Below are 25,527 nucleotides of genomic sequence, written 5' to 3'. Positions count from 1 at the left end.
CTGAGGAAGAAAATTGATTTTTTACAAATATATTTATAATAATATACACTGGCTAGGGGGTACAACTGTGTAGTATCTTATTGCTAAATATGCCAAATTTGACAATCAAAAATTGTCTTCCTCTTTTAAATCCTGACGATAGGCATATTGTCAGCATTTAAAATGAAATTAAATTTAAAAGGCAAATAGAAAATTCAACATAATGAATGATTAATAGATTATTATCTACCTTCACAGAATCCACATAGAGAGCCACGGAGAAAATGACAGTTAAACAAAACCCAGGAAGTAATCTATGTAGTACCCACTGCAACATTTTATAGATTAAGAAAATAAAAATGAGAGACAAAAGTTCACCTGCTGACAATTGGACAGCTAGGTAGTAATCAGCAGCAGAGACATGACTAGAAATCCTATTTATTTACCCTCACCAAGTAAAACAAATTCTTAGGTAGCTGATAGAAAAACGTCATATAAGATCTCTAGAGTTAGTTTCAAAAGAAGGATGCTATTTTTAAAAAAAACCTACTTGAAACATATGAGCAAGGCTGGAATATCTTACTTTACCTCACCATTTACAATAAACACATAGAAATCCTTGGTTCAGGACATGGAGAGAGATTAGCACTGAAAAATTCAGAGTGAATCTAACTCAAGAATTTATATAAAGTCGTTGAAAGTGTTTAACTGATAAACAGCCATTCACAAGTTTCAATGGTTCTAATCTCATCACAGACTGAGAATAAACTCACTAGAAGTGGAAATAGCTCTAATAGCAGTTGCAGGGCAGCTGCCAACACTTAAAAAGGAGACCTGAAAAACGAAATCTTAACCAAAGTGCAGTAACAGGCCTGTGGCTAACTAAAGATGTTTCTACTGTTTTCTGGGTCTTAGGGTAACATACTAAGATCTAAGAGAGGAGAACCAGAAAGATAAAGATGAGAAACTACCAAGATCCTGCAAACAAGAAACAATGTAGAAATACTATAAGGTATCGAGCAACACTCCCCACTATATATTAATATTTATGATTAATTTAACATGAAGCCCAATTTCCGAACGTCAGAAGAACTGAGGTGCTGTGAAAAATTCCACTGATATAATTTCTCAAAAAAAGAAAAAGAAAACCCTCACACTTGCTATCCAAGGACTGAGAAGATATTAAAGCCATGAAATTTGGTAATTATTACTTTCTAATAAGTAGTTTTTAATAAGTTTCCTAACAGAAATGCACAAAAAATAGACTTATGATGCCAAAGAGTGGCAATTTTTGTTTCAAGTACTGCTATCTTCGATTTTTTTCTCACTTATGTAAAATGTTTTTAGTATACAAAGTATTGTGTTATGAACCAACAAATGGCTCCATTCTCAGACTATACTTTTTGTTTTTTTCTTTTTGAGACAGGGTCTTCCTCTGTCCCATAGGCTGGAGTGCAGTGGCACAATCATGGCTCACTGCAGCCTTGACCTCCTGGACTAAAGCAATCCTCCTACTTCAGCCTCCCAAGTAGCTGGGACTACAGGCATGTACCACCATGCTCAGTTAATGTTTTTGTAGTGATGGGGTTTTCCTATGTTACCCAGGTTGCTCTCAAATTCCTGGGCTCAAGCAATTCTATGGCCTTGGCCCCCAAAGTGCTGGGATTACAGGTGTGAGCCAACACACCTGGCTAATTAGTCTTAAAATATAATTTTTCACATATACATGGAAAGAGTATCAAAGAATCACAAGGACAGAAAGATAAAAGTCATCTATCAAGTCGACAATATTTTTCGTGAAAGTCAGCAGGATTTACATGAAAGAATAAGGGATCAGAAAAAAAAAAAAAAGCAAGGGCAATTTCACAGAAGAACAAGGTGGTTGACCTTGCCTTTCCAGATATTCAGACATATAAATTAATTAAAACAACAGGATACTGGCAAAATGAAACAGTAGAATATTAGAACCACGGAAGCAGAGATATTTGCTTGTGTGAGCACAGCTGTCTTTAGGAACTAGAACAGTCACTGGCACACAGAAAGTGTTCAATATTTAGTTGGTAAATAGATAACTGAACAGAATGGGGAAGATAAAAATAGACATACACATACACATATTTGGAAACTTAATAGCAAACTCTCAAAACATTTACGAAAAACAGAAAAGAAAATGATTGTAGTGATATTTTAAATGAAGTGCAAAAATAAATATAAATCTGAAGAGAATTAATAAATTCAGCTAATTTTAACTAACTTTTTTCAATATGCATAAAATTAAAAAGCTTCAAAATGAAAGAAGTTATTTTCCACAAACATAAGTTAAAAAAAAAGATTACTATCCAGAATTCATAATTTGTAAAAATCTATAAATAATAAATAACTGGATGAAAAAATGGACAAAATATTTTAATAGGCAAGTTAAAGAGCAGCAAACCTAAAAAAGCCAATTAATTGCAGTATTTCATTTTCATGTTGTTGATAAAGACATACCCTAGAGTGGGTAATTTACAAAAGGAAGAGGTTTAATTGGACTTAGGGTTCAATATGGCTGGGGAGACCTCACTATCACGGCAGAAGGAAAGGAGGAGTAAGCCACATCTTACATGGATGGCAGCAGGCAAAGAGAGAGCTTATTTAGGAAAATTCTCCTTTTTAAAACTATCAGATCTTGTGAGATTTATTCACTATGATGAGAACAGCACAGGAAAGACTTGCCCCATGATTCAATTACTGCCCAGCAGGTCTCTCCCACAATACATGAGAATTCAAAATGAGATTTGGGTGGGGAAATAGTCAAACCATATCACTAATACACGTGAAAAAGCCAAGACACATGTAGGATTGCTTGAGGACAGAAATCTGAGTCAAGCCTTGGTAACTTGGCAAAAACCCATCACTACAAAAAAAAAAAAAAAAAAAAAAAAAAAAAAATTAGCCAAACACGGTGGTGGATACCTTGGGAGGCTGAGGTGGGAGAATTGCTTGAGCTCAGAAGGTCGAGGCTGCAGTGAGCCACAAAAGCAAATACGCAAAATATTTTATTAGGCAAGTTAAAGACTAGCAAAAGAAAAAGACAAACATATGAAAGAATGTTGGTTTTCACTAGTAATCAGATAAACTCAAGTAAAAGTCACTGATACACATTTGTCATACCTTAGATTAACAAAAAACTTGTGGAATATTTAAACACTTGGTTATTCTGTGACAAAAATGAATGAACAACAAAAAACCCATAGAAGAATAAATGTGTGACACATTAATGAGTTACAGAATCACACAGGCAGTAAAACTGCATATATATACACAATGTTAAAAACATGCTTATTACATTTACATAGGATTTAATGTAGCTTTCTTTAAAGTATTAACAAATATAAGAGAATAAATTATTTTAGATTTAACCATGAGAAAGGGCCACAGAAATCTTGAACTGTATAGGCAGCATTTATAGAGTTGTGTCATGGTTACAAAAGTATTTGGTTTATTATTTAAGCATTTATACTTGTGTATATCTTAAACATTTCTGATATGATTTGGCTGTGCCCTCACCAAAATCTCATCTTGAATTGTTCCCATAATCCCCATGTATTGTGATAGGGTCCTGGTGGGAAGTAACTGAATCACTGGGGCAGTTTCCTCCATTCTGTTCTCATGAAATTGAGTGAGTCTTATGAGATTTGATGGTTTATATACATCTGCCATTTCCCCTGCTTGCACTTCCTCCATCTTGCCTCCCTGTGAAGGTTCCTGCTTAGCCTTTGCCATCCACCATGATTGTAAGTTTCCTGAGGCCTCCGCACCAACACAACACTGTGAGTCAATTAAAGCTTTTTCCTTTATAAATTACCCAGTCTTGGGTATTTCTTCAGAGCGGTGCGAGAACAAACTATACATAAATTGGTACCAGGAGAAGGGTGCTACTGTAAAGATGCCTGAAAATGTGGAAGCAACTTTGGAACTGGGTAAAACTGGTAGAACCATTTGGAGGACTCAGCAGAAGACAGGAATATGTTTGACAGTTTAGAACTCTCTAGAGACTTGGAGGATTAAGAAGACAGGAAGATGTAGGAAATTTTAGAACTTCCTAGAGACCTGTTGAATGACTTTAACCAAAGTTCTGATAGTGATATGGAAAATGAAGTCCAGGCTAAGGTGGTGTCAGATGGAGATGAGGAACTTCTCCAGAACTGGAGCAAAGGTCACTCTTACTATGCTTTAGCAAAGAGGCTTATGACAGTTTTGCCCCTGCCATAGAAATATGTGGTACTTTGAACTTGAGAGAGATGACTTAGGATATCTGGCAGAAGAAATTTCTAAGTGGCATAGCATTCAAGAGGAAGCAGAGCATAAACATTTGGAAAATTCAAGCCAACTGCATAAATTTGCATAAGTAACAAAGAATAGAATGTTAATCCAATGACAATGGGGAAAACATCTCCAGGGCATGTCAGAGACCTTCACAGCAGCCCCTCCCAACACAGGCCCAGTGGCCTAGAAGGAGAAAATGGTTTCATGTGCTGGGTCCAGGTTCCCCCTGCTCTGTGCAGCCTCAGGACATGGTGCCCTGCATCCTAGTTATTTCAGTCCCAGCTGTGGCTAAAAGGGGACAAGATAAAGCTCAGGCCATTGTCTCAGAGGGTCCAAGCCCTAAGTGGTGGCTTACACATGGTATATAGGGCCTGTAGGTGCAAATAAGTCAAGAACTGAAGTTTTGGGAACTTCTAACCCAGATTTCAGAAGATGTATGGAAATGCCTGACTGTCCAGGAAGAAGATTGCTGCAGGGGCAGAGCCCCCATGGAGAACCTCTGCTAGGGCAGTGCAGAGGGAAAATGTGGAGTCAGAGCCTCCACCCAGAGTCCCAACTGGGGCACTACCTAGCGAAGCCATGAGAGGAGGGCCACTGTCCTCCAGACCCCAGAATGGTAGATCCAGTGACAGCTTGCACTGTCCTCCTGGAAAAGCTGCAGTTACTCAATGACAGCCCATAAAAGCAACTGAGAGTGACGCTATACCCTGCAAAGCCAAAGGGGTTGAGCTGCACAAGGCTATGGGAGCCCATCTCTTGCATCAGTGTGACCTGGACATGAGACACGGAGTCAAAGGAGATCAGTTTGGAACTTTAAGGTTCAATAAATGCCTTACTGGATTTTGGACTTGCATGGGACCTGTAGCCCTTTGTTTTGGCCAACATCTCCCATTTGCAATGTGTGTATTTACCCAATGCCTGTACTTCTGTTATATCTAGGTGTAACTAACTTGCTTTTGATTTTACAGGTTCATAGGCAGAAGGGACTTGCCTAATCTCAGATGGGACTTTGGACTTGGACTTTTGAGTTCATGCTGGAATGAGTTAAGACTTTGGGAGACTGTTGGGAAGGCATGAATGTGTTTTGAAATGTTAGGATGTGAGATTTGGGAGGGGCCTGCCAGAATCATAAAGTTTGTATCACCACTGAAATCACATCTTGAATTATAATCTCCGTAATCTCAACAAGTCCTGAGAGGGTCCTGGTAGGAAGTAATTGAATCACGGTGGTGGTCTCCCCCATGCTGTTCTGGTGATAGTGAGTCTCACAAGATCTGATGGTTTTATAAGCATCTGGCATTTCCCCTGCTTGCATTCACTCCATCTTATCACCCTGTTTAGAAGGTGCCTGCTTCTCCTTGACCTTCTGCCATGACTGTAAGTTTCCTGAAGTCTCCCAAGCAATGAGAAACTTTGAGTCAATTAAACCTCTTTCCTTTATAAATTACCCAGTCTTGGGTATTTCTTCATATTAACATGAGAATGGACTAATTTCTCTTTTTTTTTCTTTTCTTTGCCTTTTTTGGGGGGGACAGAGTTTAGCTTTGTTACCCAGGCTGGAGTGCAATGGTGCAATCTTTGCTGACTGCAACCTCTGTCTCCCAGGTTCAAGTGATTCTCCTGCCTCAGCCTCCCGAGTAACTACGATTACAGGCACCTGCCATCACGCCTGTCTAATTTTTGTATTTTTAGTAGAGATGGGGTTTCACCATGTTGGTCATGTTGGTCTCGAACTCCTGGCCTTGTGATCCACCCGCCTGGGCCTCCCAAAGTGCTGGAGTTACAGGCATAAGCCACCGCATCCAGCCTTTCATACTATTTTTAAAGTCATTTATTGCTATTAATAAAGAGAGCAGTCAATGTCAGTAAGCATATATTAAACATTTGGTATATGATCAACTTGAGTCCCTTATCCCTCACACCAAGCTGATATAAATTTATAGTGACCAATTTCTAACTAGCCTATTGCCTATCTCAATGATTCTATCAAAATTCCATAAAATGCTTATATCAAGTTTAACTATATATCCCTTCATTGTTTTGTAACTGGTCTTAGTTGTACCTTTTCGAGATCATATAGGTAAGGTCATACATTGCTTTTAAATTAGAATACTTTCTTTTATTTTCTTATCTCCATTCCACTAATCCTGAGCTATTTAGGATCCAAATTTATACCAAGTAACATAAAAACAATCCCTCTCAGCTTCAGTAAACACTTACAGAGGTGATAGGCATGCGTTCCCCACCTGTGTCCACATCTCAGCCCAATACTGACTAGGAAGGTGAGAACAGAGCCCTTTACCCAAACATTAGCAGTCTGTCCAGTGCAAGGTATCTGAATATCAGTACAAGACAAGGCATATTGTCAACCACAACCAAACTAAATGAACGTATATCAAAAAAGTAACATTCTGCAAAATCAAGATATTTTATTAAGAAAATGCCATAAAGCATTAAGTATTATAAATGGTTTCAAATATTAGAGTGAGATTTTTGCAATAAGAAAATAATTTCTCAAGATGACTTATGTCAGAATGACAAAGAACTTACAATGATTTTCCTGCAGTTTTTAAACAATTCAAATACCATTGGTTCTAGTTTCATCAACAAAGCCATTATTCTCAAAGCTGCTACATGTATATGAGAAATAATCATATGCACAAGCAGGGAAAGAAACACTATTTTCTTACACCGTATCCTCTAAGTAATGAAGATTCAGAAAATAGATAAATCATGCTGTGAAACCTATAGTATGAGATGGATTGAAACTCATGAGGAATAACTTACTTAGAAAAATGGCACTAATAATTATAAATATTTTATGAAGGTTCTACACTAGATCATTCACATAAAATTTTATATGTATATATATATGCATATCTATATGATATGAGACATAAAGGTATTAAATAAATGTAACATATCATGACCTCAATGATAATCACTAAAGACAAATATTAGTTATCTAACATCTGTTGAATTAATGAGCTAATAAGTAAATGAAAATATATAAAAATTAAAACAAAGGCAAAAAGTAGGAATGAAAGGTATAGGAAGAGCACATTTAATTGCTGACTAAATAGAATAATCTCTCAAAGAAAGAACAATGGCAAGAGTTGGCTGGGGCTTCTCCATTCCTAGCCTGTCTACTGTAACACAAGAAAAAGTACATTAAGCATATGTTGCTATGTACATGCCAAATGTGCTCACTGCGCAAATACAAAGTCAAAACAGCTTCCACTTCAAACTCTGTTCCCCTTTTCTAGAAATTCAGAATGCTCAAACTGCCAGGAGCATTCTCAAATATGCCATATAGCCTCAACATAAACTGAAGATTTCACTTATACGTATTTATCAACCACACACAAAGAACCATCTTTCATTTTCTACAGTTTTATTGTTTACAAAATCTATATGAACCAGAAAACTTCCAACTCTCCCTAATTTTATACTGCCCCGGCTTCTTATGATCCTTATGTGAAATATGGAGAGGTTACAATTCATATCAAAAAGTAGTTGTTGGATTTAAATAAAATATAGGTATAAAAGCTCTGTAACTTCTTTCCTTCATCTAATCTTTGTTAAAATTTCACCTTCTTAATGAAGCACACCCTGGGTACCCTATATAAAACTGTGACTTCATGCAATTCCCTCTGCCCGACCCCAGCAAGACCTATCTTGGCTGTCAAGACTACCTTTACCCTACTCAGAATTTTCTGTTCTCTCTAGAGGAAATAACATTTCCTAACATATTACATATTATTTATTGTCTCTTTATACCATGTCAGTTTATGTTGAGGATGTACATTCTATAGAGGCAAAGCTAATTGTTTTGTTTTCTGTGTTATCCTGAGTACCCCAAACAGCACACAGTAAGCACTCAGTAAATATTTGCTCAATAAATGAATGAATATTTGCTATAATGCAGATGTCTCATGCCATATGTTTGAATAGCAGTACATGTTCTACATATTGTACCTTGGTGAGAAGATACTATTGACAATGATAAAAAGAACATTTTGTTATTTCCTAAAATTATAAAGCTGAAAAGATATCATATTAGTCCACTTTTACACCGCTATAAAGAACTGTCTGAGCCTGGATAATTTATGAGGGAAAGAGGCATAATTGAATCACAGTTCAGCTTGGCTGGGGAGGTCCCAGGAAACTTACAATTACAATCATGGCAGAAGGCAACAAAGAAGCAAGGCACTTTCTTCACAGGGTGGCAGGAGGAAAATAAATGCAGGAAGAACTACCACACACTTATTAAACCATCAGATCTTATGAGAACTCACTATCAGGAGAACATCATGGAGGAAACCATCCTCATGATTCAATTACCTCCACCTGGTTTCTCCATTGACACAGGCAGATTATGGGATTACAATTCAAGATAAGATTTTGGGTGGGAACATAGCCAAAACACATCAGATATAGTCTATGCTTTTCAGCAGAACTGGCTCCTCAATCTCTTCTTAGCCTAAATCAATCAATAAAAGACTTTTTCCAATTAAAAATAATTAAACGAGTTGTTTAGCATTCTTGTAGTAGATGAATGCTAATAAAAGATTTTGAGGCTAAACTCAAATAGGTGACCTGTGAATAACTATCACATTCTTTGACTGACACTTTTCATTCCTCTGTATGTTAAAGTGGGACTACTGGAATTGATTAGTACCCTACCTCACCTCATAAACACACCTGACTGCAAGCCATTCTTACATCAATGCTAAAAACAGACAGACAAAACATATTCCCAGCTAAATGGAACTTGAAAAAGATTAATTTGTCATGGTAATATGAAGATAGTGTCCTTTTTATTTCTTCCATTTTCTTCAAGTTTTAGAAGGAACACTTCACCAGAACAAGGACAGGAGTCTCCCCTTTTCCATGGCTTTGTGCTAAAGGGTTTCAGTTACCCACAATCATCAGTTGTCCAAAAATAGGTGAGTATAATATAATCAGATATTTTGAGGGAATGATCACATTTACATAACATTTATTTATTAGTTATTACTGCTCATCTCTTACTAATTTACAAATTAAACTTTATCACAGGTATGCATGCATAGGGAAAGAGTGCATATAGAGTTCAGTACTATTTATGGTTTCAGGCACCGACTAGGGATCTTGGAACATATCCCCTGTGGGAAAAGGGTACTCCTACATGGTTAAAAAAAAAAAAAAAAGATACGTCACCAGCATGAATTCCTCCACTTTATTAGATACTAGCATCCAATTTTTCTTTGAGCATTTTTTGCCCTTCTCTCAGGTATACAATTAGATACCCAGTTCTGGAGGTATCAGGACTGGTAAGGGTGATCAATATAATTTATCCCCTTATCCACTGCAAATTGTTTGGAGTTGAGCACATGCCACAGTTCAGCTCAAAGAGTATATTAAGAATTGCTGGGATGTGTGTATCAATCCTGGAAGAGACTTCTGTTCTTCAGAATAAAGACATGTTGAGATGGCAGCCAGACTACAACACAAGAGGACAGCCTAGAGCCAGAGATCCACAATGTGGCACTTGAGTATGAAGCTGGCAGTGCAGGTCAAAGAGTTAAGAAATAAGAAACCAGGTATCTGGAGACTGCTTCAGTAGCCCACCAAGCCTCACTGAAGCTGAATCCACCTCTATCCTTTTCGGTTATGTGAACAATAAATATTTGTTCTATGTTGTGTGGTTAAAGCTATTTATTTTCATTGCTTGCAATGAACAGTTCTTATCACCAGCCTTCCCACAGATGAAGAAAATACTCTTTCATATGGTATGGCTGAAACAGAAGATGCCTAACAAATAACTTCTTTCTTCATTTCAATGTTTTACCTGTATTTAGATATGAAAATGACAAGTAGGTGGATTAAATATTTAGGTTTGTGCCTGTCCTGCCCAGATCAGGATCTAGGAATTTAACATCCAAAACTTTAAAGATTATGTACATTGAGAGGCCAAGGGAAGATAAACTGAAAAGTGTATTGACCTACAGATTGGTAAGGCCATGGTCCCTAAAGACATGATATGTTGGCCTGGTATTAGCAAACTCGTTATCAGGTTGGGTAATAAATGTATGCTAATCAAGTATTGTCATTATAATTGTGTTCTACCTTCTTCAGCCATTTCAGCACAAGATAAGAGTTTATGCTGACATATGTAATTTTACCATAAAGCACAGAGAATTAATACCTTAGCAAACATTTTATCCTTGGTATTACCTAAATGGTCCCAGAGCATAATTGAAAATTAGCCAGAAACAACTGTAAATTAAGTAAAATAGGCACCAAATTTGTAAATTTTATAAGTACACACGTGTGCGCACACACATATATGCATCATGGAAAAGACAGAATTTGGGAACAACCTGCTTATACAGAAATAAATTTTCTTTCACATGTAAATTTTACTTAAACTTTCATTTGACTTAAATATGAAACTAGAGACCTGTTAAAAAGTTTTAATAAATAATACATTATAAAGATATCTTCCATTATACTTGGCTGTAATAATAAGAAAAATAATAAAAAACTGAATTGAAAAGATATAACAAGCCAAATAACAAGTTCAACGATAACAAATGGAAATAATTCACAATGATAAAGGAAATATGATGAGTTCACATTAAAATAGTGAATGCCCTAAGGTCTACAAAAACAAAATTTGAAAGCAAATATTAAACGTGCAGAATGTTACAAATAAGGTAATTTAATCCTTATTGTCAATATGATCATTCATCAGGTTTGAGGGAACTGAAGAAAGAGGCAAAAAACTTACTAAAACTGAAACACTGTTACAGAGAGATACGCATGGAGCAAATAAAAGTGGTACAACACAAACTCATACATACACAGGCAAAAATTCTTGTCTGGCAAATCTTATCTACTATTTGGGGGAAAACAGGATCTTCAGGGAGGAAGAGTAAACAGCACTCCCTGAATACAGGGAAATTGACGTCTGCACTCTCAGTCACTAGGACAGTATGGACACATATCAGTAAGTCAATAGATGCTTAGTGGCTAGACAAATGACGGTTGAATTAAAATCCATTTATTTCCTCATAAAAATAATGGTATTTTTCTCATGAATATAAACTCATATAAACCAGAAAATGAGTCTCACACAGAGAAGAAACATTGTTATTTTTTACTCATTATATAATGCTGCCTTGAGGAAATTAAATAACTCTTTTCTATTTGGACACAATGCAGATTCTTAAAATAACAAAAAATTAGCATTTCATATGCAATTAAATTTAAAATACATCAACGTTAACAAAACTAACATCCAGTAAGGAAAATTGAAATATACATGCTCACTGAGGTTAACAAGTGCAGCAGTATAAAGTACTACAGAAAAAAATTCAGAATATGTTTGAATAATTTTTAACTTATTTTTTAATTAAAAAACAAATGGCAAGGAAAAAAACTGGTATTAGGAACTTAGCAAAAAATTAACAGTAAACAGTTTTCAGAACATACCCTGGAATGATCAGGGTTCAGCTCAATTTTCCATACTGCCAACATCTAGAGCTATGGCAAACAAAATATATGCTCATAATATATGGTCCCAATCACAATAAAATCACAAATCATCTAAAAGGGATAGGTTTATGTTGAGTGTGGTATATGTAGGCATTTTTAAAAAAGAAAGATGGTTCAAACAATAAGAAATTTAATATGAGGAAAAAGGTTTAGATTAAAAAAATAATCTCTCTGAACCTCACAGCTCCATCTGTAATAAAACTAATATAGAAATCAAAATTGCTGTTAAGATTAAATGAGATGATGCATAGTGATGAATACATATCAAATGCTCACCTCAGAACCTGGGAAGAATCTTTAATAACAGCAGGTGACACAGGCAGACCACCTCAAGTTTACTAGAATATTAATATTCTCCAAAGAACTTCATGTCAATACTTGCAAACTATTTTTTTTTTAATTTACTGACAAGGGAAACAAATTATTACAAGGCAATGAGTGTCAATAATCAACCTAATTTCAAAAGACCAATGGAAAAGCCATTAGACTGTCATTCTCAATTACGTAATTTACTGTTTGCCAATAATTTAACTAAGATAGATTAATGAATTTTTACATTTTACACACATAAAACCTATCAGATTATACTATGCTGACTCTTCTAAAATTCTTTAATGGGAAAGAAAACAGATCCTTTAAAAAATGTAATAGCATATTAATTATTTCATGCACTATATTCAGAGAGACTTGGCTTCATAAAACAAAGAGGCAAGGAGTTAAGTCTGGTGAAAACATTCCCAAGTTTGCTATTAGCTTATTCATTTTAGGTCAAGTCATAATTTAGTACCCATCCATTTACTCAGGACAGAAAACACTTGGGCAAATTATCCTGAAAGATTTTATGGGGCTCTGAGACATCTACTGTAACTTTATGGACTGAGTTTATAAGGTTAGGAACTAATAAGTGCTATTTCCTCCCAGGTATCATGCACATCAATTTAAAAAATTTATTTCCAGTGACTTGCATATAGACCCTTATCTAACATAATTAAATACAATGTATATAGTTAATAAAATCTAAGATTTTTTTCAATAAACTAAAATTCTCCAACAAAATGTAGCCTAATTATCTGATAAAATGAGATAACCTTTAAAGTACCCAATCTTAAAGGTTGTGGTCTATTGACAATTAACCGTCTTCCTCACTAAATGAGTTTCATTAATAAGAACATTTGAGTACATTTAGTTATTATATGAGATATGAACCACTTTACATGAATTACATTCCTGAATCCCCATAATGACCTTATAAGGTAAGTGTAATTCTCACACTTTAAAATATGCAGACTGTAGTTCCCAGAGATTAAATAACTTGTCCAAGGTCACACAATCGATAAGAACACCATGTGGGATCGGAACCTATCATGCTTTGTACCTTGCTTAATACTCTGCTTAATTAAACTTTTGATATTTGGGCAAAATTAAGCAAAAAATGCCTTTATAATTTATAGAAACATTTATTTAGTTATTATTCTCTAGTTTTAAACACCTGAACATCCATTAGCTGTTAGGCAGACATGATGACCCTGCATGACCATGCTACTTCCGAAGACTTAGAATTCTTCATGGTTTTTCCAGCATCCTGAAAACGGGCAATGAATGCTTATCTATTCATTTTTCCTTCTTCCTCAACTCATTATATTATCATTATGTTTATTCATATATTTATGACATGGGTTGACTTTTTCTTTTAAACATACCATTATAATCAACATCTCTGTGTATACATGTTTGGTTCTGGTTTTTTTTTTTTAGACTTGAATTCTAGAAATAAAATCACTGGGAAAATTATGAGAGCATTTTCAGATTCCTTAATATTTGATGCCAAAGTACTTTCTAGGAAAGTTGTAAAAATACGTACTCCTATTAGTAATATATACACATAAACACTTCATCCTTTTAAAATATAATCTTAGGAGACACAATTCATCAAGGATTTCCTGCTGTTAATTAACTTAATTGATTTTCTTGTTCCTTAATAGGAAACAGAAATCAGTTTCATTGAGGAAACGATGATGTCCATTGGAGGAGAAGGAAAGAGAAAGTTACGATAATTCTGGAGCGTGCAGCAGGTATGGGAAGTGGTTCTTTCAGTTGAGGGCTGAGTGGCCAATGGAGAGTATGAAAAGAAATGAACATGCTCAGAGAAAAAATTAGTTATCAATCAATAAGGTAAAGTAAATGAGGTGAGAAGATATCAAAGACCATTTTTAAAGTTGGCTCTGAAAACATGAAGTATGATTTCCTGTACCTTCATATTGGCATATTGACATGGAATGTCTTTAACAAAAAAACAATGGTAAAAGTTTTACTGAGTTTTAACATGTTAGCTCCTTTATGTTCCCCTATTCATTGCTGACATTGCCTTTCTTCTCATCAGTATGCAAGTTACACATTTAAAAATATTTGGGGGGGGGTGGGTATTTTCAAGAGTCTTGGAGAAACTGAATATATTCAAGTTTTAATAGTAAGAGTCCATAATCATTCATTAAATGGAATTGACTGGAACTCTGTAATTAAAAACTGCCTGCCAGATTAAGGACACAGCAGGCATACAGCAAAATGACAGATACTCCGAATAACCAAAGACACAGATCTAAAATTAGCTCAGACTTGTTCTCAAATTTGCTAAGGGGAATAGTACCATAAAGCTAACTGAAATCTACAAGATCTCTGTTCGTTGATACAGGTATAAACATCATCTTTTTCCCTGCAGAGATATAATCACAGAATAACTAATTCTCATTTTCTTCTTCATTGTATAAAGTGTACTGTGGCAGACTGTTCCTTTTATTTACCAAGCTTCTAGAAACATTTATACTTTTCAAACTAAAAAGGTGTTTTCTTAAAAATCATCAAATAGCCTACAAGGAATGATTTCTTCAGCAAGAATGTCACATGATTCAACTCTTAGAAACTCTAAGTAACAGCCTGCCTAATATAATCTAGTATTCTCTTTCTGGTATCTAGATGGTGTATAAGGGAAAAGAAGAAATGCAATTTAACCTTGTAGCAATTCTCCATTCTTTCCCAAACTTAAAGAGACATTCTAATCTAGCATAATCTTTATTTGTCCTATGTGGTGTAAAGTAACCTTTTCTTTCAACAAGGCATTGAATGAAAGCTATAGTGTTTCAAACAAGAAAGTCACCCCTTCTGTTAATAGAAATTGAATGTCTTTTTAGAACAGAGTAGGGTTTTAAATGATGGCTTTCTTCCTAAAACCCAAGCCAGACTTCTGGGTGAAAGAGGGTACAAGGAAAACTTAGCATAGCAGGCTTGTTGAGACTGCTATCTTTAAAATGGCCTGCTTGCAAGATTGGCCTTTGGCTGACATGAGGAAACTTGGATGGTATATAGTTCCTACACTGAAAGAAAACTTTGAGAAAGAGTCTCATTCTGTCTCCCAGGCTGGAGTGCAGTGACACAATCTCGGCTCACTGCAACCTCTGTCTCGGATTCTCATACCTCAGCCTCCTGATTAGCTGGGATCACAAGTGTGTGCCACTATGCCTGGCCAATTTTTTTGTATTTTTAGTAGAGATGGGGTTTCACCATGTTGGCTGGTCTCAAACACCTGACCTCAAGAGATCCTCCCTCCTCAGTCTCCCAAAGGGCTGGGATTACAGGCATGAGCCACCATGCCCAACCCTACACTGATAGAAAACTTTCTCTAAATAACAGTGGCTCACCGTGTGTAGGCTGCTCGTATAACATGATTTACACTGAGCACCTGCTTTCTTTCCTTCTGAAAAATCCTCTAAATTTTTGGTATGTGCCATGCAGAAACTGTGGCTGCCTACATAACCATTCCTTAGTGAAATTTTGGGCACTGTGTCTCGAATGAACTTCCCAGTGACAACACCTCACAGATGTCACAATTCAACTAAGCATATCCAGTGTGACTCCACTAAGCACTGGAACTGGTGACTGGTCTTCTCAGGGCTATGCTCCATGCATCTTCTCCCTTTGCTGATTCTACTCTGCACCTTTTAGCTGTTATAAATCATGGCCCTGAACACAACTACATGTTAAGTCCTCTCTGTGAATCACCAAACCTGGAGTGGTCTTTAGGAACCCCAAAACAAACAGGTAAAGAAATTCTTCCACAATGAGGATGCTTAAATAAGGTTTGTTTGTTTGTTTTTTTTTTTTGAGACAGAGCCTTGCTCTGTCACTGGAGTGCAGTGGCAACCTCTGCCTACCAGGTCCAAGTGATTCTCCTGCCTCAGCCAACTGAGTAGCTGGGTCTACAGACGTGTGTCACCAGGCCCAGCTAATTTTTCATATTGTTATTAGAGATGGGGTTTCGCTGTGTTAGCCAGGATGGCCTCCATCTCCTGACCTTGTGATCCACCCACTCCGGCCTCCCAAAGTGCTGGGATTATAGGAATGAGCCACTGTGCCAGCCCTCAGCCCCTATGCTCAGCAGCTCCACATACTTTCGGGAGAGACTTGGTGAAAAGCCCTGGTGGAGGGCTAATTACTCCTTTGACATATTCATAGTGGTTTTAAAGGGATGATACCCAGACCAAGAACAGATTTCTGAGTCTGGATGCACACAGAAACATTATCAAGAGCCCAATTACAGAATTATCTGGGTTTTAAATACCCTCTAGAGGTTTCCCATTGGCCACTTGGTGTACACCCCATACAAACGTAGTGGCCCACAGTCAATCTAAGTGGTTGCAGAAGGGAACCAATCAGAGGTTGAAGTGAAGTTTCAAAGGTTACACCCTACGCAAATGTCTTATTGGTTGTAGAAAGCAACCATCAGAGGCTAAAGTGAAGTTACAAAGTTCCACTTCCATGCAAACAAAGATTTGGCCTGGAATCAGTCTGACTGGTTGCAGAAGAGAGCGGATCAGAAGCTAAAGCAAAGTTACAAAGTTACACTGCTATGCAAACATCTGATTGGTTGCAGAAAAGTTACAAAGTTACACTCCTATGCAAACGTCTGATTGGTTGATTCTGCAGCCAATCAGAGGTTCTTTCAATTTTCCATCTGCTGCTCAAAAAATGGGGTGGGGGGCAGGTTCCAAAGAGAGTAGCCTCCAACCCTTTCGTTTCTTATGTGTGAAAAGTTGGGGTTTTCCTTTTGATTTAGTTCTAGGAAGTCAGCATGAATTAGCCTTAGGTTCCATGCCTCCAGACCCTATTCTCCTGCCTCAGTACGGTGTATAGAAAACAGCCTGACTTCTGCGGGTAGACTGCTGTTTGAATCCCACTTCTGCCACTTCCTAGCCATGTAACCTTAAACAAGTCATTCAGTCTCTTTGTCCCTCCATTTATCTGTAAAATGTGAGTAACAATAGTTCTAACACAATAAAGTTTGTCAAGGGTTAAATGAATTCATAAATGAGAGTGTGTATAAAAACATCTGGCATATTTTAAGCATTAAACATACTTGGTTATTATTTTGTCATAGTTGATTTATTGTCCTAAGAGCACCTTTGCTAATCTTCTTTTTTTCCTTAGGACCTATTTTTTTTTATAGTAGGTTCACAGCAAAATAGAGAGGAAGGTACAGAGATATCCCATATATCCCTTCCCCCTGTACATGCAAAGCCTCCCCTGTCAACAACATCCTGCACCCCAGCAGTACATTTATTACAGTTGATGAACCTGTACCAACACATCACAGTCACCCGAAGTCCACAGTTTACACTAGGGTTCACTCATGGAGTTGCAACTTTTAGAGACTTGGACAAATGTATAGTGACATGCATCCACCACTGCAATATCATAGAGCATATTTTTCACTGCCCTGAAAATCCCCCCTTTTTGTTATTTTCAAGGGTGTGCTGATTAGCTTTTTTTTTTCATGGATGACTTTCCTTGAAAAGTTTCTGAAGAAGTGAAAGGAGCTCATAAGAATCTAAATACATTTTAGCCTAGTTGAAAACCAATATTTTAAAACAGGTGTTGCTGGGTAAAGAGTAAATGTTCTGGGGCCAAATGCCTTTGAGAAATATTAAGGGAAAATTAGATTTTTGATAGACTTACATACATGCACAGTGGGTTTCCAAAATGGCATACACAATGGCAAATTTCGCAAAATCATTTGATCACAGATATCTTTTTTATATGAAGCAAAGCAGGACCAGTGCTTTGCTGTTCTAGTTCGAAAAGGAATAGATGCCTGCTTCATATAAAATTCAATCTGAACCTACTAATCACTAGGGATACCAGGATGAATGACCATAGACTTCAGGTTCCAGAAATTCACATGTTAACAGTGAAAAGGAGGGAAATGATGGTAGAATTGTTTATCTCAAACTCTGCAAGAAACTACAAACAAGAGAGTAACCACCACTTCCAGATGGGGAACTTGAATTCATAAATTGAAGTGTATATACAAATATCTGGCATATTTTAAGCACTAAAATATTTAATTTTTTTTTTAGGTTGTCATAGTTGGTTTAGGAGGAGGAAGAACCCCATGAGTTAGAAAAATGAAAGAAGAGAGTCACAGAGGCCCTAGGGAACACAGAGTGTAGCATCAGACGAATGAGGAGAGGCAGGCAGGTGCCCCTGGGAGTCCTATGTGCCTCACTTGGGAGTTCTTAAATGTAAAGGGCAAAGTCTAGCCCTTTCTGAAAGCCTTAAGTACGTTAAACAAATTCAAACAAAACAAGCTTCAAAAAACATAGAAGGCAATAAAGTCAATTTGAAAGGACTATGACTGAGGCAGGCATAAGAATCAGGGCATATTCAAGAGATAGTTTCACATAATGTTCCCCTGGCAGTCTCATCATTCCCTTGGTGAGATGCTAATAAGGGTTAGACAGCCAGTTTAAGGAATATAAAGTGAAGATCCTGTCACTCAGTTGTCAAGGGAAACTGCCTGTCTGTAATTCCCTTAGCAAAGCCTTTATATCTCAGCATATGTTAATTAGACTTCATGCTTAGGCCTGAAAATTTATTACACTCCAGGTTTTGTTTCATTTTGTTTACATTTTAAAAGAAATATATCAAAAAATTGAGTTGAGCTTTATATATTTTGTATAGTTTCCTCTGTTTGGCATAATAGTCAAACTTCCTAACTGTTCACAATTTCTAACAGTGCCGTTTGTCATTTTCTTTCAATTAATTAATTTTTCATCTAAAAGTTGTTGGCATGTGGCTGAGAAGAACTGAAAAACAGATGTAGCTAAGAGTAGAAAATAGTAAGATTCATATCAAGTGGATCAATGGAGATGTTTTTAACTGAAGATTCTGTGAAATGTAAATAGAATCAAACCTGAGGCCTTATCAAATTCAAAAGGATATCCTAAGCAATTCTGATTATGAATTATATCTACGCACTTACAAAGATGAACTGTTTGGAAATATTTTTTTAAAAACAGTGTTACTGAGAAACAATAAAATATTAAAAAGGTCTTAAGCAAACAATTTTACAAAGTAAAATAAAATACTACCAGCTTATATTAAAACAGTGCTTTAGTATTTCCAGAGAAGTTTACATGTATGCCATTATTAGATCATTACTGCAAACACATGAGAAAGGGAGGTAAAACCATGATTTAGTTTCACAATGTGGTGGTACGACTTTCAACTTTCACATATGTAAACTAAAAACACAAATGTAATTTTCACTTAGTTCAAGAAAAAAATTACTTTATTACTTATAAAAGCCTAAAAAAATTAAATGTACACTCCTAATAGCCAAGATTAAGTATTACTTGATATCCACACTTTACTATACCCTCCACCCGATAACGCGCCCTCCCCACTATCTGAGAATCAGTGTCCTCTTTAAATTGGAATTAAAATACAAGCATTTTCTGCATATCATCAGTAATCCGTTTATCAAAATTCAGACATTCTATTCAAATGTCAAACAGATGACAATTTCCAATTATTCTGACTGAGAAAGTTGTCTTTAAACCCCAATTCCCTAAAATGTAACTGAAACACATTTATACAGGAAATAGCCATTATGATAAAATGTAAAATGATGAGACATTTTCTGCTACTGCATATAATATTTATAGCATTTTATATTTATAAAAGGGAGCCTTGGTTTTTAAAGATTAGATATATTCCCCCTGTTCCTAAAAAATGTGGGTATGGTCATATAAGTATTCAATGACAATGGGAAAATACTATCAAAAATATTGGTTTAATGAGATATAGTTGTCAATATTTCATGCAATTTGCTTTTAAAAACTCTTATCTTTCCCAAGAGGAAGAACAATACAATGAAAGACAGGAGACAAAAAAATCTGCCTACATTTCTTTCTCCACTCCTCCAGTTTACAGTGCTGGAATTACCTGGGGACCTGGAATTATCTTACTATCTCTGCAACAGAGTATCTGTGGTTCAGCATTGACTCACCCTTTCTGCTAGCCTTCACCATATATACAAGGGTTCAATGTATTTCCTTAATCAAGCTTGCCTTCATAAATACAGCTATAATGAGTCTTTGGGAACGTTGTTGCAATATTCTTGATGCTATGTTCTTCTAGGACTTGGAAGGATTAACAGAGAAGATAAAATCACAACTTGGACCTAGAGTCCTATTCCTGACTTATGACTAGGGTTGTTTTCAGCATACCCTCTGGAACATGGCCTTGTGTGACAGCAACACTTGCTGGAATGCCAAAATACTAACTGGTAGCGCAAAGAAAGACATAGTAAAAACTTGCCTATACCCTTGCTCATTTCCTATGACCAAATCACTCTGATTCTTCAGTGTTCTATCTTGGCTCAATCCAGTATCTTATAAGTAGCTTTTATTAATAGGTAATTTAAGAATTTATCCGTTTATAAGATTTTGGTCATTCATGGTCTGCTCTAACTATTGCACCTGTACCCTTGTTCCCTCAAAATGAAAGGTTTAGAGGGACATGCTGGAAACATAATGTAAAGTATTTGATACTGTCACTGACTATTATCTCATTGATAGTGATAGTGGCACTCATCCCCAGGGATGCTACATATCCAGTGCAAGGAACAACTGTCTTACTCTATAGGCCAAAGGCGTTACCTGTTGAGAATCAGTAGCAGTGACCCAGTCCCAGTTCTAATAACATTCATTTTATAGAAAACTTGGGCACTGATCCTAAAGCTGTCTCTCACTAGCTCTACCATTCTGTGGAAGTTGCTTAGCTTTCTAAGCCTCAGTTCCCTCATCAAAAAACTGGGATAAAGAATATTGTTTAATTTATTCTATTTTAAATTATAGTAGGCTCTTCATATCTACAGGGAATTGGCTCCAGGACTGTAGAGAACACCAAAATCTGAAGATGCTTAAGTCCCTTAGTAGGTCTTGCATATCCCAGGGTACCCCATCCCCTGTGGGATGAATCCTTGGATACCAAGGGTTGACTTTAGTTCATATTTTTATTATTATATTTACATATTTTAACTATCCTATACCTACATTTATGGAAAACCCTTGTTATTCTGTAATTTTTTTAATGCATTAGGTGAATCCTGCACCTAGTTCCTTAACCCCCTAAATATGAAGGAAACGTGTTTAAAGTTCCCTTTCCTAAATCCATTGAAGACTCCACAGAATATAGTAATGAAAGAATATCAGGACTTAGATGAGAGAGCCTAACTTCTTCTAAAGTTCTCAGAAAATTAACCTGGTGGTAAGCATAATAGATGGAATAATTAAGAAGACTGAAGCAGGTGATTTTAGCTTTAAATCAAAGAAGCATTGACTGACCCAGAAAAATGAAAAATAAAATATCAAGAGGAAAATCAGTAAGATATTCCTCATTCTGAGTTAACAGTAGTGAACCAGGCAGAGAGGAACTCAAACAGGCAAAAGGGAAAGCACCAAGACGTTGTAGCTACCTGAAAACGAGAACTTCATCGGGTAAATTAAGGACTGTATACCAGCTGTCAGGCTCAACACTTTGTATGAATAAATGTTGGCTACACAATCCACTTTTTGATTTTAACAAAGTTTTGGCATTTTAAATTTCTTCATTGTATTACATCCCCAGTTTCACCTTCACTGCAAACCCAGATCAGGTAGTGAGGGAATATATTTGAAAATGAAGATAACTACCTTTCAGTTGTGAAAGAGCAGTGTGAAGGCTGTTTAAGTTGGAGATAATGGCTTATATGAATCGTGTGTAATGTTGCATTAACTTGTTGTAATTATCGTCATTATTAAAACGGAAGCCAAACACTGACCATGTGCTCTGCAGGACACATTAACTATATAAAAGGCATCATCTGTGCCCTCTAGGAACTTGGCATAAAAGTTCAAAGCAGTGAGTTCAATACTCATTGACACATGAATAAAATGGACTGTACTGATGAACCTAGAACTATGCAGTTCAAGATTAGAAGACTGAGCTAAATCTTACTTTACAAACTAAACCTTAACAAATACAATTTAGTTTTTAAGGTTAAAATAAAGTGAAGCAGGAAATGTAAAAGAAATTCATCAAGGGGCATTAACTTAAAATTTTCCTCTATCCTTGACCCTCGTTTTACTGCCTATAGAAATAAACAGGCTGCTTCCCCTATTTCCTTATCTTGGACAGGGGTGATCAGGCCAGTGCTTCTGACTTTGGCAAGCCAGCAGTATTAGAGGAGGAGGAGAGGAGTCACACCTGACCAGATCTTCAACTTGTTTTTGGGTCTGCTTGTCCCTGCCTCTCTCGCTGTTTCGTCTGCTCCTGAAAATATGATTAATATCTATGCATTTGTAAAACTCTGCATTGTAAGCAAAGCTGTGGCTTTCCATCCCAACGAGGTTGAGGTATGGAGTTAATGAGAAGTGAGACTGTGGGGAATGAGTAGGAACATGCCAATGTTAAAGTAATTGAGCATGAATATCAAACACTGACTTGGGAACAGTCTTCGTTTGCTAAGGGAAAGTCTGATCAGCTGGTGGGCAGACGGAATGTGCGGAGACCTGCATTCACTGCCAGCCCCAGAATTTCCATATCATAACAAGCCATACTTTAAGTATAACACCTTTGTTTTCCCACCTAGAATCATGTTTCCTTTTTCCTCTTTCTTTACATTTTCTTTTTTCTTCCCTCCTTCCTTTCTGAGAAAGGTTTCTTCTCTTCTTTTTGAATTATCTCTCCCCAAGCCTCATGAAGAATTTAAAGTTTTGTGATTTCAATACCCAATGTTTGTTTTTTAAAAAAATGTGTACTTTGCTAATGCCAGTTTAGAATTAAACAGAGATGATGGTGTAGTGGCCTAGAAGAATTACTAATGCTATAAATTTTATTTGAAAAACTCTTCATTGTCTTTTAAAACCACTGAGACCTTGAATTATTGGTTACTTTAATACACTCCCACGTGACTTACATAATTCTCAATTAGATAATTTATATGTTCTTACATGGCAAAGATCTTTGAAAGATTTGCAAAATATTGAGAAAATTAACACCTTTTAAAAAGATATTATCAATCTCAAGTTGTAGCAAACGGTTTTATTCAAAACAGTAATTTCAAAAAAACTAAATGTCAAAGAAAAATGTTGGTTCAAAATTCCTATGAATATACAATTATGCATTTTTACAAAAATTCATTTACAAAGATGATTTTAGCAGAGTTTACAAAGCAAAAAAAAATGCACACCTGAAATGTACATTAATTTGGAATTGGCTAAGTGAAATGAGGTACATCCATTAAATGAAGTTAAAATGATCCATGAGAAATATATAATAATGAGGATATAGGCAACAATTGTGTATTATTAAATGAGCATATATAAATTATAAGCTTTTTAAATATATATGTTTAAAAGATTAATTTTTATATGGTGGTGATAAAATTTCCCAAAGATTGTGTTGCAACTTGTCACTTTGTAAGTTTCCTTTTTTTTTTCTTATTAAACTTTTTAAATGTTCTCAAAATTCTGTGACAAATAATTTAGTTAGGTTGTTTCCATTAAAAAGTACTGATTTTAAAAACCATTAACTTAAAATTGCCACATTCAAAAAAGAAAACCATAGTGGTCCACAAAACATTCTCTTTTCCTTCTGAATGCAGTGTTATCACTCACCAGTCTTTTACTACTAAACTTAAATGGCCAATTGAAACAAACAGTTCTGAGACTGTACTTCCACCACTGATTAAGACCGAGGTGGCAGGTATTAGGGGATATATTCATTTTGCCTTCTGAGTTTTCTGGGGAGAGTTGGTGACCTTGCCAGCTCCAGCAGCCTTCTTGTTCACTGCTTTGATGATACCCACCGCAACTGTCTGTCTCATATCATGAACAGCACAGCGACCCAGAGGTGGAGGGTCTCAGAAGCTCTCAACATACATGAGCTTGCCAGGAACCATCTCAACGATGGCAACATCATTAGACTTCAAGAATTTAGGGCCATCTTCTAGCTTTTTACCAGAAGGGTGATCAATGTTTTCCTTCAGCTCAGCAACCTTGCATGCAACGTGAGCCCTGTGGCAATCCAGTACAGGGACAGAGCCAGTGCTGATTTGGCCTGGATGGTTCAGGGTAATCACCTGAGCAGTGAAATCAGCTGCTTCCATTGGTGGGTCGTTCTTGCTGTCACCAGCAACACTGCCACAACAAACATCCTTGACAGACACATTCTCAACATTGAAGCCCACACTGTCCCCAGGAAGAGCTTTACTCAAAGCTTCAAGATACATTTCGGCAGATTTTACTTCAGTTGTAATGTCGACTGGAGCAAAGGTGACTGACCACCATACCAGGTTTGAAAATACCAGTCTCCACTTGGCCAACAGGAACAGTACCACTACCACCAATTTTATAGACATCCGGGAGAGGCAGGTGCAAGGGCTTGTCAGTTGGACTAGTCAGTGGTAGGCTGCAATCCAGAGCCTCAAGCAGCAGGTTCCACTGGCACTGCCATCCTTACTGCTGACTTTCTATCCTTTCAACCAAGGTATGTTAGCACTTGGCTCCAGCATGTTGTCACCATTCCAACCAGAAATTGGCACAAATGCTATTGTGTCGGGGTTGTAGCCAGTTTTCTTAATGTAAATGCTGACTTCCTTAACGATTTCCTCATGTCTCTTCTGGCTGTGGGGTGACTCAGTGGAATCCATTTTGTTAACACCAACAATTAGTTGCTTCACACCCAGTGTGTAAGCCAGAAGGGCATGCTCTCGGGTCTGCCCATTCTTGGAGACACCGGCTTCAAATTCACCAACACCAGCAGCAACAATCAGGACAGCACAGTCAGCCTGAGATGTCCCTGTAATCACGTTTTTGATGAAGTCTCTGTGTCCTGGGGCATCGATGATAGTCACGTAGTACTTGCTGGTCTCAAATTTCCACAAGGAGATACCAATGGTGATCCCAAGTTCACGCTCAGCTATCAGTTTATCCAAGACCCAGGCATACTTGAAGGAGCCCTTTCCCATCTTAGCAGCCTCCTTCTCAAAATGTTCAATGGTTCTTTTGTCAATGCCACCACATTTATATATCAGGTGGCTAGTAGTGGTGGATGTGCCCGAATCTACGTGACCAATGATAACAATGCTGACATGAGCCTTTTCCTTTCCCATTTTGGCTTTTAGGAGTAGTTTTCATGACACCTGTGTTCTGGCAGCAAACCCATTCCGAAAAAGCATAAGTTTCCATTTTGAATGGATATTACAATTGCTATAATAAAAAAGGTATAAAAAGTAACCAACTAATGAGTTTATCAATCTCTTCCTATACACCATGAAAACGGGAAACAACATAGAGAAAGCAACCATATGAGAAAGATCTT

The 25,527-nt window shown here is 36.6% G+C and overlaps 1 protein-coding gene and 1 pseudogene across 7 annotated transcripts in view; both read right to left on the bottom strand.

Annotated features, from left to right (window-relative positions):
• TPK1 (thiamin pyrophosphokinase 1) overlaps positions 1–25,527 on the bottom strand; it is a 380,490-nt gene that overhangs the window by 176,559 nt on the left and 178,404 nt on the right. The gene's annotated exons all lie outside the window — the stretch shown is intronic.
• LOC141580013 (elongation factor 1-alpha 1 pseudogene) lies at positions 10,919–25,514 on the bottom strand (annotated as a pseudogene).

This window comes from Saimiri boliviensis, chromosome 10 (assembly GCF_048565385.1).
Source record: "Saimiri boliviensis isolate mSaiBol1 chromosome 10, mSaiBol1.pri, whole genome shotgun sequence".
Classification (NCBI taxonomy): domain Eukaryota; kingdom Metazoa; phylum Chordata; class Mammalia; order Primates; family Cebidae; genus Saimiri; species Saimiri boliviensis.
This window is presented reverse-complemented; position numbering and strand designations above follow the sequence as displayed.